The sequence below is a fragment of the Rhinatrema bivittatum genome, chromosome 14 (genome assembly GCF_901001135.1).
Source record: "Rhinatrema bivittatum chromosome 14, aRhiBiv1.1, whole genome shotgun sequence".
NCBI classification, from domain to species: domain Eukaryota; kingdom Metazoa; phylum Chordata; class Amphibia; order Gymnophiona; family Rhinatrematidae; genus Rhinatrema; species Rhinatrema bivittatum.
Window position 1 is genome coordinate 27,175,509 of NC_042628.1, and position 15,663 is coordinate 27,191,171.

General features: G+C 44.2%; 1 protein-coding gene across 8 annotated transcripts in view; it reads right to left on the bottom strand.

The window, feature by feature from the left end:
• ABAT (4-aminobutyrate aminotransferase) overlaps positions 1 to 15,663 on the bottom strand; it is an 85,020-nt gene that overhangs the window by 51,758 nt on the left and 17,599 nt on the right. For 3 of the 8 annotated variants that reach the window (XM_029576110.1, XM_029576107.1, XM_029576112.1), the window contains one exon: positions 15,071 to 15,131. The gene's annotated coding sequence lies outside the window, so the exon portion shown is untranslated. Of the gene's footprint in view, positions 1 to 5,976; positions 6,103 to 11,680; positions 11,882 to 14,212; positions 14,232 to 15,070; positions 15,132 to 15,663 lie in introns of those variants that run through there. The other 5 variants (XM_029576111.1, XM_029576108.1, XM_029576115.1 and 2 more) reach the window with 4 other exon arrangements.

Here is a 15,663-nt window from a genome sequence, read left to right on the forward strand (position 1 = left end):
GGCAGGTCTGTCAGTGCCCTCTTTTCCAGGCAGCATCCCAAGAGGATGTTACAAGGACAGAACCAAGAAGCAGCCTTGAAATCACCAACACCATCAAGTAATAGCACCACACACTTCCCCAAGGGTATTTCAACAGAGTCAGCTTTTACAGGAGCTGGATTAAAATGTGACTTTAAAATTACTGAAGATACAAGGCAGGCAGCAAAACGCTTTTGAAAACTGGATTAGCAAAACTGTAATTGAATAAAATACCTATAAATTCTGCAACAGTTTAATTTCATAAGATCCATAAAAAAATACACATTAACCTGAACTGCGAGCAAAGAGCCAAGTTTGCATTGCAAAAGCCTAAGAAAACTAATGATAGGAAACCAAGCTTTTATCTACCGTAAACTGTAAAACATTATTGGCAATCAGCTCTTCTAGCAAGCAGGAAACTTTCTGCGACACATGTGACATCTAATACGGAATACAATTTTGTCTAGTCAGCAGATCTTACTTATTAGCCAAGTCCTTCAGGACTGTTATAACAAAAAAAAAAAATCCTACCCACATACTGAGGCCTAGTAGCAGGAGATGTGAAGTAACTCTCCTGTGCTGCCCATTGTTGGCCTACTGTGACCAAAATGTGGAAAAAAAAGGTAGAAAAATGTCTGGTGAGAGCCACAAAAAAATCACTAACATGTTCCAGGATAAAAAGGATGAAGGAGCAGAGTTTATTTAGCTTGGAAACGAGAACACCCGAGGGGTTGACTTGGCAGGAATTTTCAATTTCATAAAGGGGGTTCCGGTGAGGAACTGGTTGGCTCTCCAGTGAGGACAGGATAAGCGGTTATGCACTTAAATTACAGCGGAGGCGATCAGGATTAGATATTGGGAGGAACATTTGAAAACAAAACAAAAAAGCCGGAGGGTGGATTAGATGAGCTCTTGAGGTCCCTTCCAGCCCTAGCTTTCCCAATGTTATATAAGAGAGACAACCTGCTGTACTTAGGTGAATGTTCGGTGCATTTATCCTGGATCTGTTGGCAAGGAAATAAATTCCTAAACACTGGTACTTGCTTGCACTGTAACCATTAGTACAATGGAAGTTATTATTACATCAAAATGTAAAAAAAATCTCATGTTGCATTCAACCTAAAATTAAATCCAGTCATGACAATCATGTGATACAGAAGTTCTACCACTGTATTAAACATTTAGCTATTTTTGCATTTGGAGTTGCAATAACAACTTTCTATGCAAGGAGCTGTGCGCCTACAATAAATGATTTACTTATCTAGTTTTGTGCATTTGGCTCATGGCAAGTTACATTTGGGTACTGTGGGTTATTTTCCCTGTCCCCGGAGAGATCGCAGTCTAAGGGCCTGATTCACTACGACATTTCTCCCGTTCTGTGGGGCTTTGGGAAAATGCCTTGAGGAATCAGGCCCTAAAAGTTGGTACCCGAGGGAATGAAGGGAGAAGTGACTTCCCCAAGGTCACAAGTGGCGGCAGTGGGACTTTTACTCCGGCTTCCCTGATTCTCAGCCTGCCACTCCCCAGCTACTAGGCTTCTCCTTCAGAGTGGTGCCTCAAGAAGATTCTGGAAGGTAAAACAAAGCTGGGAGTCATTTTCTATTTCAGGATCCTCCCGAGGCAAAAAAAGAAAGATTTCTTAAGGACTTCTCGCTTGGCCGGTAACTTTTAAACAGTCGAGTGGGCGCGTTTGCCAGCTCGCGTCTAGAGATGCGTCCATTTTATAACACTCACACGTATATCTACGCATGTTATAAAATATGCCTGGACGCTTGTACATGTGAGCAAAATTTAAAAAATGGATATGCAGAAGTCAAAATTAGGAGCCTATGTACTAAACATTTTCTCCCATTTTGTGTCTGTGGGGGAAAGTATTCCGTACATAGGGCCCCTTATAAAGAACACACAAAACAATCACATGAAAAATGTACAAAATAGATTGCTGAAAATTTTACTTTTAGATTTTTAAGAGATTATAGTCCAAATTGTAATGTTAAGTACTGAGAAAGGGTTTTCTCTTTATGATACAGACATAGTCACTATTTTATCTAGAAAATGTTTTAAACAGGTTATTTCTCTGCGATTTTCAGCTGTTTTCCTAACTCCATCATTTGTGACTAAGGTCAGTCACTCTGGCCCAGACAACGACCAGCTCACTCAGCCCCGAAAAAAGGCCAGCAAGTCAGGAGGTGGACTTTCCCTGACATTTCAAAAATTTTAAACTAAGCAACATTTAAAAGCTATTTTCATGTCCAAGGACGTGCACAGCGTTATCCTGTAGGCTCCTGAATGAGAGTAAAATGTCACCTAAAGCATCCACGTGTCTCTGGATGGCATTTTACACACTGTCAGTTAACTATTTAGCTTAAATGCTAGCACTAGATGTCTAATCCTTGGTCAGATTGAATAAATCAAGTTGATTAATCACATCTGGCTGTACACAAATAGTCCAAAATGATCTTCTGGAATCGCGGGATCCCTTGTCCAGATTCAGAGCCTGTGCAGCAACACTCGATCACAAAGGAATGTGCAGCATGAGAACATCACTGCAGCCGTAGCCAAGGAAGCTGGCGAAGATGAACGCAGCGGGCTGTTTGACTCCTGGTGTTTTCAGTTAACAGTTCCCACAAGCTTCCCGTGCACTCACACAATCCAGCAGCCTGCTTTACATGCACGGAGCGGTTTCGGCTCAGCTGCCAGAGAACCACATTTCAGACAAACAATGACGTGGATTCAGAGAGCTGCAGCACCAACAAGGTAGGAGTCGCGGAATCAATGCCAGAAGAGGACACCAAAGTTTAAAAAAAAAAAGAAAGAAGTGAGGGGAAAGCCAGAGACTTAACCGGGTCTATGGCACTGGGCCAGGAATTAAGTTGCATGGACCTTACCTGCCGCCATGCGTTTCACATAGGTAAGGCTATGGCGAGGTTGACATTCAAAAGGGTTTGGTCAGGGCAATTCTGGACAAAAACTATTTCCTCCCGCTGTCCAGCTCTAATTTTTTGGGGGAACTCATTACCTGCACAACATTTAGCTGCATAAAGAGAGAGGGGGTGTGGTTACATTTTAGCATGTGAAGACGGCTATTCGGTGCTACCCAGAACTGAAAAATCCCTGTCCTAAAGTTACCCGGGTGACTTTATCCAGGTATGGTCCACTGAGTACCTGGTTAAGGCCGGGCAACTTTACCGCTCATCCAACATTCACTTCCATGTTCCCCAAGCCCTCGCTAATAATTAGTCTCTCTTTAAGACGTCCCAAGCGATTACAGCATTGCAGGAAAGAATGTGGATCTTGTTGTGTGTTTTTCACTTCTCCCCTCCTTGGTCAGGACAAAAGAAGCTTATTGAAATGCTAATTACATTCAGAGTAAAATGCTCTGAAACCTTCTTCTTGCCTTTTACAGCAATACTTCCAGCTGGATTCTTAAAAACAGCAGCCTGTGCACTCTTTTTGGACTCTTACGCCCTCTCGGTGCCCTTCCCAGGTATCCTTTTACCCTTGCACCGCTTAGGTAACCCCCTAATATTTCACACAGAACAATGGGGCGCTCTCCTGGGAGCTGTTGGGCCGTGCCGTCCCCCAGTGGGGCTCCTCGTCAGGGGAAAGCGGTGCCTTCGGGGCCCTTGCGAGGGTTAGAACCTAGGTATCGTCTAGAAACAGCCGTGAATGTTGCAACAGTAAACTACATTTTTATTTGGAAGTCACTCGAAGATGCAGTCGTCCTGGCTGAATCCATGGCCTGCAGAGCCCAAAATGCAAAATGTGACACATGCGAGGGCTTCCCTGGACTTTAGGATTCCCTGCAGACTACTACAGGGGGGGGGGGGGGCATCCTTGACTTTTATTGGACTTCCCTTGCTACCTGAATCTCCTTTGTATCTGGGCTCCTTACGTCTCCTTCCCCAGATACGTCAGACACCAAAATCAGTAGCTGGAGTTAGTTGCTGAAATATCCTCCTGCTTCCAACACCCGCTCTAGGTCCAGTGCTACAGACCGTGGTTGCTTTAGAGGACTCTCCGTGTGCCACGGAAAAAAAAGTCACCACTGCCCGACGCTCGGATCCAGGCTAAGCACCTGCACCTCACAGCCACAACACGCACCGGCCGTGGCCCGTAAACTTGGAGGAGTTCTTTTCTGAACCCCTGCGTAGTAACCCTGCAGGCCTCTTCTTCCTTCCAGCACGAGCCCGTGCAGGGTACGAAGAGCTGGGACGTGCGCTGAACAAGGGGAGGTGTTGTGCGCAAGCCCTTCTAAGCCTCTGTCTCAGCCCCAGGCCGAGTGAGGGGGGGAGGGGAAGGGGGTCTGCCCACTGCCCTATCTGACCAATTCCAACATTTCATGCCATGGGAACGAGCTCTTACACCTCTGATAAGTTTTATTCTTTATTAAAGTGTGTGCACCTTCAATTATAAATCGGTCATGCTGTCCCTCCCAATGCAGCCTCACGTGAAACACGGACCACGTCAGGGAACTTGACTATAGATGACATTTGGACTTCTCTGAAATCTCCATTAAGGGCGTTCTGTATAAACTGAATCCTTTAAGGCACCTATTGCCTTGTTCACCTTTAATTCTGGCTATATAGATAGATAGATTTATATATATATATATATATATATATATAATTTTTTTTTTTTGTTAGATCTCTCCTGTGCTTACTTTTCAGTTCTTCAAGCCACATTCACCTTTTTGTGTGTCGGCATGATGCCTTCCAGGGACTGTAATAAGAAATCGACAACGCTATGCTCTGATTTACTCAAGATTCAAAATGGAGTAGCTCAGTTAGGAAGAGGCTGCAAAACCTGTCCTCGGGAATCCTCAGCTGCTCTGGCTTTCAGGCTATCCACAGTGAACATGCTCGCTGCATCCTAGCAAAGCCTTCGCAACCTGAACCTAACGGACTCTGGCTGGAGACTCACTTTGATGTGTTATTATTAACCTGATAACGTGCTGAAATTTCACTGGCCAACTGGTATTACCGAACACGACGCTTGGGCCAAAATCACTGAACGTCTGAAAGGCATTCGGTTTACGGTTGAAAAAAAAAGCAAACCAAAAAAAAACCCCATAAGTTTTCGAGATGAAGTAATCTGGTTGGATAACAAGTTCGACTGCTGTGGGGACATGCAGTACTGTGTACTAAGGACAGCTCGCACTGCATCATGCTCAGAATACTTTCCTAGACCAGCTTCAATTCAAATGAGATCTGCTACGTTTCTCTTTTCTTTGTGCCTTGGAGCTTTTGTAGTTTTGCATCTAAAAGTTTTGATCAGTTTTAGAAGTGCAATAATGTCCTCTCGCATACTTGTTTGTTAGACAAAAGTCTCAGCAGCCGCAACGACTTCCTAGAAGTGACGCAATCAGGAAATGAAATTTCTCCTACTACATTGTTTCTAGGTTCATGCATTCATGAATACACACACAAAAAAAAAAAAAAAAATTAAAAAAAAAAAAATCACATGCCCAGCTGACGTTCACCCCTGGCAAGCATGTAGCACGCATTCTGCTCACTGTCACCAGGGGAAGAACAGGGAATAATCAGCTGTCCGGCTAGGCAGAAAAGATAAGTTCCCAAGAGCAAGAGAAAGGGGAAGAGGCCATTTCCAGATCTGTGATCTGATTTACAGAGTTAATTAAACAAATGCAATCCACCTCCCCCCCCCATTAAAATTTCCCAATGCTGTATCTCAAAGCTTTGAGTAGCCCAAGTAGTTGAACTGAAATATTTGGTTGGGGGGGGGGGGGGGGAGAGAAGCAAAATAATGAATCAATAATGTGTTTGAAATGTTATCCTGCAAACGTCAGAGCCAGACATTGTCAAATTTGCTTACTATTGCCTCAGCGTCCGTTCACTTCATGAAACAAGGACATTTCGGAAGTGGAAACAAATCTTTCACAGAAACCCCCCCCCCCCCCCCAGAAAACATGAAAATACTTTCTGGAAAATCTCCCACCTCCGTGGACGTTCCTGTAGAGTAATATTAAAACATTGTTTGTGGAATGTTTCTGGCAGCCAACACAATTCTTGCATTCTGCGAATCCTCTTCCTGCAGTGCCGGGATACGTCCTCGACGCCGGCTCTCGCTTCCAGCCGCTTCTACCTGGCAGCAGAGAGCACGCAAATCAGCCTCAGAGCCGGAAAAGCCTTGGCATCCATGCAGTTAAAAATGGGATGAGAACAGCTGCCTATTTTAAGGACCGCAGCTCAAAGAAAATTGCAGAGCTCAATCAAATCCCAGCTGGGGGAAAACAAAACAAAAAAAAGAAAAAAAAACCCCACACACATTCAAGGCAAGCAACTCCGACAGCTCAGAGACCGAACCGTGCTCACCTCCCAGATCCAGAGCCTTGCAATAAAAGGAGTAAACCTGGTCCCAACCATGTCCTCCCGTCACTAAACGAGAAGCCAAATTTTGGAAAACTCGCAAGACCCTCAAAGAAGCAAAAATGGGAGACCTTTGATTCTGTAAAGGGAGCTAAAATAGTCAATAACAGTTAAGACAAACGCCTGAACGATTACTCGAAAATCTGGGTAATCCGGAATGGTTCGGCGGGGGATACACTCGAGAGTAAGAGTAGAAAATCTTTCTTCACAGAGAGGCTGCTGGAGGTGAGGAGGAACCCTCCCGGCGGAAATGGTGACGCCAAAGAGAAAAAGACGCGAGAAGACCTGGGAGAAGCTGGGGTTTTAAGGGTAGGGGTTACCGGGGGCGGGTGGCAAGTCCTATCCCTAAACTGGGCAAACACAGATATGGCGTTGGCACACGTTCCTCGTAAGCTTTCCCCGACTTACCCGCTAGACGCGGGATTTGTGCGCACGTCCATATAAAAAAAAAAACAAAAAAAAAAAACTGTGCACGCGTGTATCTGCGTTCAGCCTGTTTTATAACATACGCGTCTCTGGACGCCAGCCAGCATATGCGCGCCCTTGTGGCGGCTTCAAAGTAGGTAAGTAAATAAATAATAAACCCGCAAAGGTACAGAGAAGGGCAAGAAAAATGAAACAGGTTAGGGCACTTCGGCTTGGAGAAAAGACCACTGAGGGAGGATATGCTAGAGAGGTTTATAAAGCCATGAGTAGGGTAGAACAGGGAAAGAGGAAACCATTATTTACAAACTGGCCTTATAAAATTACTACGCCTGAGTGCGTCCTATAACCTTTGACTTGGTTTATTCAATTTATTTCCTGCCACAGATGACAGCCCCTAGCACCTACGTTCCATGAACCCTCTCTGTACCTGCCACATCCACGACACAGACTCGCTCGTGTGTGTGTGGGGGGGGTCCCTTTCCCATAGGGAACCCCCACAGTTCAACTGAAACCTCAGGGGCTCCACTGAAAGCTGCCCTGCCATTGGTAGACAAACAAGGTAACTGTGCAGCATGCAGCGTCCACGTCTCCTTGTGCGGATTTTCTAAACATCTTAAGTCAGAAACCAAAACTTGTGCCACTAATTAGTTGCCATAGCAACTATAGAGAGGGTAGAAAAAAAAAAAAAAAATAGGGAAGCAATATGCCAGAGAGGATAAGCCATTTTGATTTTAAATCACCATGACAGCTTTTCGCAGGAGCTATTATATGGTTACCATGGTAATCACTGGGAAAAAAAATATCAAGAGGAAACCTATAATTATTATTAGATCAAATGCCCATCAATAGTGACAGGATTTAGCAGTTTAAAACACACCTTAACGGCCTTTGGGTAGGGCTGGACTGTGCTCTTCACTCTCCCTTCCCCCCTGGACTATCGCTGACCCGGTCGCCCACAAAACAACCGTTGATACCATGTCTTGAGCTCAGCTGACCATTCCGCGGCCTAGCAGAGGGAGGCAGCGCCGATGTGACTGTGCGGAAAGGAGGCTCTAGAATGAGGGGTTCATGGGATGAGGGTGGAAAAAGGGGGTAGATTTGGTAGCAATCAAAAGGACATATTTCTTTATGGAGAGAGTAGCGGGCACACGGAACAGCCTTCCCTTACGCATCCAAACATGCTCTCCCAGCTAAGGCCACTACCAGGGCTACCATCCAAGACTTATCACGCCAAAAGATCCTCTCCTGTGCACATGTTCAGACAACTTCAGTCCTCTGTAGCACCAAAATCTGCTGGACATTACAAGCATGAGGAACGTGGAAGAGAATTCAGGTTTAGTTTAATAGTGTTACACTGCCTTTCCAATAAAATCAAAGGGCTGCTGAGTTCCTGAGGGGAAGGCGTTGAGTTGTAACACTAAATAAACTCAGACAGCCACACCAGTGTTCCTCCCAAGAAAGAAGTGTGAACAAGCCTGGGGGGAAGTAAACATGGCCATCAGTTCAGGGAAATTACTCCTAGATTACTTCATCTGAGCAGGTGCTGCCTGCTGGGGCTGCGGCACCTGTTGTAAACCTGCTGCACGATGGCGCTCCTGAAACGACAGACATCCTTGGACCTTAAACCCATCCCTGTCAGCCCCACACTCTGCCGCTCTCCCTTGACATGTATGTAACTCCAGCTTCCTTAACCTCAAGGTCACTTAAGGCTTTCTCCCATTCTCTGATTAGGGGGAAAAATGCTTAGTAAATAGGCCCTAAGCTTCTGCTATTCCACCTTCACACAGATGGTTCCACTCCCAAATTAGTTGGTGCTCCCTCAAGCTTCATCCTGTATTCCTTCCATGCTGTGGTGCTTCCCTGAGATTTTGGGTGTTTCTGTTCAGTTTCATTCTGGCATGGACTATAAAACTCTGAGCCAGCAATGGGGGTTGGTCATACCTGGAATAAACTAATCTGGGTGTGAAAGTCTCTCCAGCGAAGGATGAGATAAATGGAGGGAATTAGTACATAATGGGGGGGGGGGGGGGGATTAGTACATAAACCTGTTCTCTGTTTGCATTTTTGTAGGAATGCAAACGGACAGGGAATACAATGCAGCCCTCCGACCAGAATCAAAAGCGAGTGAGAAAATAGAGCAAGCGTCGGACCCTGCTGGACCATCTTCGCCGAGGAATATCCAGCTACATTGAATGAGTACACAGCAACAATAGTAATACATGATATGAAAATCTTCCCCTCTTCTCATAAAAAGGGAAACAAGTAACAATACAATTACAGAAATATCCTACTGTAAGAGAGACTGTGGCTTTAACATCCCATTTTCTGTTGATTCTTTTAAGGTAATTTTGTGTTCCTTTTACTTTACAGCTCAGTACAATGTTCTCAAAAGGGCTTCTTGATTGATGGTAGTTTAGTCCCTAGGCTTACATGACTCTTTAGAACAGGGGTTGCCAACTCTTGCCCTCCAGAACCACAAACAGGCCAGGGTTTCTGGATATCCACTATGAATATGCATGAGATGGATTTGCAGGCACGGCCTCCACTGTATGGTCATGGTGGGTATCCTGAAATCCAGGCTGGTTTGTTTGTAGCTCTCGAGGACCGCAGCTGGCCACCCTTAAGAGTTAAAAGGCCGCTGTGGCAAGGTATCAAGAATCACTCCTATCACTAACCAAAGGAGAGAGAAATTTGCAATAATCAAAGCATTTCTCAGGTTTGAAGAATAAGGGCCAGAGCGAACAAGCTTTCAACTCAGGGTGGGTTTGGGGAGGGGGGGAGAGGCAGTGTTACATTGGTCTGCCTAGGGCGCAAGGGTCTGTAGACCCTTGGAACACCGCCCTCCCCCAAACCCACCTTGAGTTGAAAGTGCCCCTCTTACAGTGGGAGATATATAGAGTATCAGATTGTCTCTCTCCTCCCCCCTGCCCCCATGGTCACTTGTGCGAGCATGTTATTAAAACATGCACGTAAAGGCTGCATACGTACGCGCAGCAGGGATATTTTAAATGATACGTGTATAGTTGCAAGCTCGATAAAAAAATAAGCGTCTCTCTGCTCGTGCGCCAATTTGCGCATTTGCGGACACGTGCACATTCCTTTTAATATTTACCTGTTGGTGAATCAAGTGCTCAGGTATTTATGATCATTCATTTTTGGCTTCTTTGTGCCAGTTCCTGCACCAAAGCTCTTTCTATGGGTGTGCCAGAGATTACCCGTGACGCATCACAGAAGTTGGTGCTCTTGCAAAATAAGACGGCTCCCAATTTTCTGCAGCATTTTGTTTCCAAGAGAAACAATGGCAAATTGTGTTTTCTCATTATGGTATGACTTGGTGTCCTTGGGCCAAAAGGAGATTATAATGTCACATAAATATGAACCTCTGAACTCTTCGTAACACGTTTATTCATTAGGGCCTGCATCGTAAGAGCAGAAGAAATGCCATGCTTGATCAGAGCAAAGCCAATCAAACCCAGCATCCTGTCTCTGACAGTACCTTGCAGATCCCAAAAAGTAGATCTATTTCCTGTTACTCACTCCCAGGAATAGCCATAATGTGTACTGGCCTTTTGTCCAGAAACTTGTCCAAACCTCTTTTAAATCCCGCTATGCTAGGCGCCTTGATCACGCCCTCAGGCAACATATTCCATACCTTGATATTGAACTGAATGAAAAGTACTTTCTACAATTTGTATTAAATCTGCTGGTTGTCATTTTCATAGAGTGTCCCCTGTTTTATTATTATTATTTGAAAGGATAAACAACGATCCTTTATTTACCCGTTCCACCCCACTCATGATCTTATGAGCTTCTATTATGCCTCCTCTCAGCTGAAGAGCCCTACCTGTGTAACCTTCTCATCACAGGCCAGCTATTCCATCCCATCTGTCATTTTTGTCACCCTCCTCTGCATCTTTTTCTCGTTCCGCTACGTTTCTTGAACTGGGGCGACCAGAACTGTGCACAATCCTCAAGGTGCAGTTGATACAGAGGCAATAAAATATTTTCCGTTTTATTCTCCGTTCCTTTTTGGATCATTCCTAATATTCTATTTGCTTTCTTGACCGTCGCCACACATTGAGATGAGCAATTCAACGCACTGTCCACAAGGACTCCAAGGTCCCAATATCGTATACTTGCAGTTGGGATCACTAAGGCTTTTTTCCCATTATGTGGCTATAGTGAATAAGACTCTGAAAGTAGTGTAGTTTCACTAGTATAGATGCCGAGGCATTCAGAGTTGATTCTTTCCCCTCTACACACAGTTTAAAGAAAGGGTTCATGGCCTGAATATCATAAGCAAAGACTCTTAAAACCTGTTCGATTGCCAAGTTATTTTATAAAACTTTCTCCAATATATTTAAATGTCGACTAGCTTGAAATGTTCTAAATATGATTTTTGTCTCTGCACAGAACACACTAACATGACTAGACTGCCCCATTTGAAGACTGCCTCCATTCACCCTCCTCAAGGCGGCCATTGTGCATACTTTTGCCTACAGCTGGAGGCAGAGAAAGTGAAGTACCTGCCCACTTTCCACCTGCTAGAAATCAGCTGCAGAGTTCAAGGGGTTACTTTTGTTCCTGCAGACCCCACCAATCCCAAAATTTCTAACAGAATTTTTTTCCCTTTGAAAAACAGGTACAAAGAAACCACAGACCTGCAAACTGCCTGGACTTTTCCTACATTGCCCCCATACATTACATTTGCATAAAAAAGGTATAGCTAATGAAAATCTAAGACTATTACATTATGAAGCTACTTAAATAAATGTTTACAATTACAGCGTGCCCAAAAGAGGTAGCAAAAAAAGATGCACCAAATTCTGCATAAAGTCTTCACTTACTTGCACATCAAAATGTTTCAATGCTTTTATCAATGTTAAAAAAACAAACAGTCTCTCTACACAACAAACGAATCTCAAAATGGAAAAGCTGATTACAAGTAGGGAACGAAACAGAGGCTTTGCGGCAGGGGAGTTCAATCGTGCCTGTGGCCAGGCCACTGTTCCGCCGGCACTGCAAATTCAAGTGAAGAGAAGGAAGGTCCCAGTGCAGAGAGAAAACACCCTGAGAAGCAATGCACATCCAAAATGTAAACCGATACGACAGGCTGGCTATGACCTTTGAATTCTGCTTCCTGGAAAGCTGACTTAACAGAAATGTTTCTCCAGGAATGTAGGTCAACAGACAGCCCCAGCCAGCCCAGGGGTCAAGCTGCCATATATACAGAGAATCTAGATTCAACTCTCACTTTATGTATTTTATTCCACAATTTATGGTCTTCTGTTCTAAGCAGATTACAGTAACAAACAATAAAAAAAACAAACACAGAGTCAAATATAAAAGTTATACATCAGATAAAATATTCAAATGAGTGAATTTTTTCAAAAAAAAAGTTTATAATCTTGTAGCTGTCTCGCAGCTGATTCCATAATACTGGAGCTGTTCTAGAAAACGCGCGATTACACATTTCTTTTAGCTACAGAGCCTCAATACCAGGAACAGCCAACAACTGGGTGTTTGATGAGCACAGAGAACGAGAAGGCAGATACCAAATAAACAAAAAACTATCACACAGCATTTGATGGGACTAAATGTTAAGATCTTAAATTGAATTCTCGGTTGTTCCGCAAGCCAATGAATAACTTGTAACACCGGGGAGATAGTCTCTCTCAAAGAGCATCCAGAAACCAACCGCGCCGCCGCATCCAGCAACAACTGCAGAGTTGTCAACTGGCCAGCAGGTAGTCCAATGTATAGGGCTTTGCAATAATCTATTGGCAGCCAGCACAAAAGATTGCACTGCAGTTTGAAAAATCGTCTTCCTCTAACACTTGTTTTAGTTTGTGCAGCTTTCTCAACTTAAAAAACAAACCCTGTCTTTTACCACAGTCTGAGGGCGAAAAGTGAAAGCTGAATCGAACCAAGAAGCCTAGATTTCTCACTTATTTCAGAGAAAGGCACTGTAGACCCCTCAAACAAAACTGCAGAAGGCGGCACCTAAACCGAGGGATGAGAGATCCATAAGGTTTCAGTCTTCGTCACCTCTCATTCATGATTCTGTCATTTGCAGGATGTTAGAAATAAGCAAAAGCCTCATCTATATTTAAACGTACAGGGAATAGTTGCATATCACCTGCATGTACCTTGGAAAAAACCACCAAATCTTGCAGTCTATCCCAAAGAGGGAGTAAGCAAATATTAAAAAGGATTACTGATAGGGTTGAACCTTGTGGTAAACCTCGACGCACAAAAACCCATGAAGAAGTAAATGCACTGAAAAAAAAAAGTGACGTAAACCAATGAATAACTGCCTCCAATCCCTATTTCTTCTAATTGTTGCAACAAATAGAATGAGATAGTCAAATGCTCCGGATACGTCTAATATGGCTTGCAATAAACAGCATGGCCTTGATCCAATTCATTCAGAGCAAAGGCAGCCACAGAGACCACATTTAAAATCTGTTGGTCATTCCAATGCTCTACTAATTGGGTCAACTAATCTTCTCCAAAATCTTAGACAACCAAGGAATAATGTAAAGAGGTCTATAACTAGAGGATTCTAGAAGCAGCAAACCACAGTTCTCTAGAACTGAACATACAATTATTTTTTTTAAACTGAACATGCCTTATACTAATGAGAGGTTTACCAATGATGTAAGAATATCTAGGAAATTATCTTTTAATCTATGTAAAACCCATAAAGGGCAGCTATCTAAAGGGCTGATGGGCTCAATAGCCACACTTAGTAGCCAGACTTAGAGCCTTCATGATTGCAAGGTTCCTAAGGAAGCCCCTGGCTGAGGGCTATTACTGCAACAAGTGGACTACATGACTTAGGAGGGGCCAGTGAAGGTGCCTGGTGCTGTAGCCCCAACTGAGGTCAATTCCTGAAAGCCTGAAGGAGCGGCAGGAAATTGCTGGGCTAAATTCAAATTTAATCAAATTAAAATACCACACTGGCCATCCTCCCAACTCCCAGCTGAAATAAAAGCCTTTAAACTTTAGTTAAACAAGACCTGTTGGGTCTTCTCCCTTGTTGCAGCAAGGGCTATCATGCCAGCTGCTGCTTTAATGTATGTAGCAGAGCCCAGGTCAGAACTAGCTCGCTTTCCATACGATGATGCAAAAACAAATGACGAGTTAAGCACCATTCAAGGGAATAACCTCTGTGCTATGTCCAAGGCACAATATTAATATTAGCAAACAGTGCCACACTGCTGCTGCTGTGGCGGATAAGAGCGGAGGCTCAGCACTAACTTTACACTCAGGTACAGTTATCCAGGGTAGCATTCATCAGTTAACCCCCACCCCCCAAAAAAAAAAAATAAACACTCCTGGGAAACACAAACCGTTCAGCTGCCGTCTTTTCTTACCGTACGCCACGCCACCCCGCGCTTGCGATCGGTTTACGACCGCAGTGACAGCACAGAGCATTTTATCTGAAAAACCCGAGAACTGCCGGCTCAATTGTCTTAAAGTCCAAGCCATATACAAGTTAAATGACCCTGCACACTCTGCACTTTACAATCATTCAGATCAAAGATAAGCGAGTGAGGAAAGACGTTTGCTCCATGGGTAGCACTAAATTAGGCGCATCTCTCCCTCCCCCAGCACTGGCCCTGTTGGGATTCCTTCGGTCTTCTCCAGGACAGGGATATATTGATAATATTAGAGGTGTGGGGGTTTTTTTTTTAGATGCTAAGAAAGTGGAACGGAGGTAAAGGTCGGGGGGGGTTTTCTTGCACGTCTCGGGGTAAGCATGCGCTAGCTCTGTATTATATGGGGGGGGGGGGGCCGGTGCAAGCATATTGGGTGCCCTAGGCAGACCTTCCTCCCCCCCTTACTCGACTACTGGCGGTTGTGGCTTTCACCACAGTACTCTCTTCTTTGATGGTTTTGGCTAATGGTGCCATTTTAATTTACCAGGGTTTATATATTCTGCTCCCTCCGCATTATGTCTGGCAGGATTTTTGGCGCCTTGGGCAACTGCCTAGTTTGCCTGATGGAAGCCCCGGCCCTGTGGGGGACCCCAAGTATCACTTGTTCAAACACTTTCCTTTTTAAGTGGTCAGCCGAGCTTCCAGACAGTTTCTTGGACCCTTCTCCTTCCCTATCGTATTACGGTCTAGAATTACTGAAGATTGCCTTTGCAGTTTCACATTTTTCTCGTGGTTTCATTATTTGGCTTATTTAAGGTAAAAAAAACAAACAAAAAAACATTGAGCACTTACCTGGGCACCTTCTGAGTTTGGCAGAATCAAGTCCTCTTGCGATGCGCTCAGATGCTTGCTACTGAAAAATAAAAAAAAAGCATAAGGTCACCGACAGAGCCGTCCTGCTGTAGTTTGCACGTTTGTGCAAGCTGGCCCGAGTTCTAGGAAGTCAGCCTAAAGCCTATGGACTTTGCCTAGAAAGTTTCTCGCTTCAGCATTTCTAAACCAGATACTTGGCAAAACACACAACACTTTCATACCGGCCGTGTCACGCTAAGGTAACGGTGTGGCTTCTTGGCTTCTTACATGCAGATCAAATCGGAATCATGACCCCCCCCCCCGTGGATTTTTTAGTTCAAGGCTATTAAATGACGGTGAAGAGACTGGCGCCAGCAATAAATAAATAAAATGACGTCACAAACGGATTAGGTTTGTGAAAGTGAGCGTTATACTTTTAGAGATGTGAACGTTTCAAAATTTGCTCTCGCTCTCTCTCCTGGATTATCCCATCTGGCTAAACTGCTGCAAAAAAAAAAAAAAGTCTTAATTTTGAAAATATTAATTAAAAAAAAAAGAGCAAGCTGAACCCCAGTATCTGTAGGACGGACGAG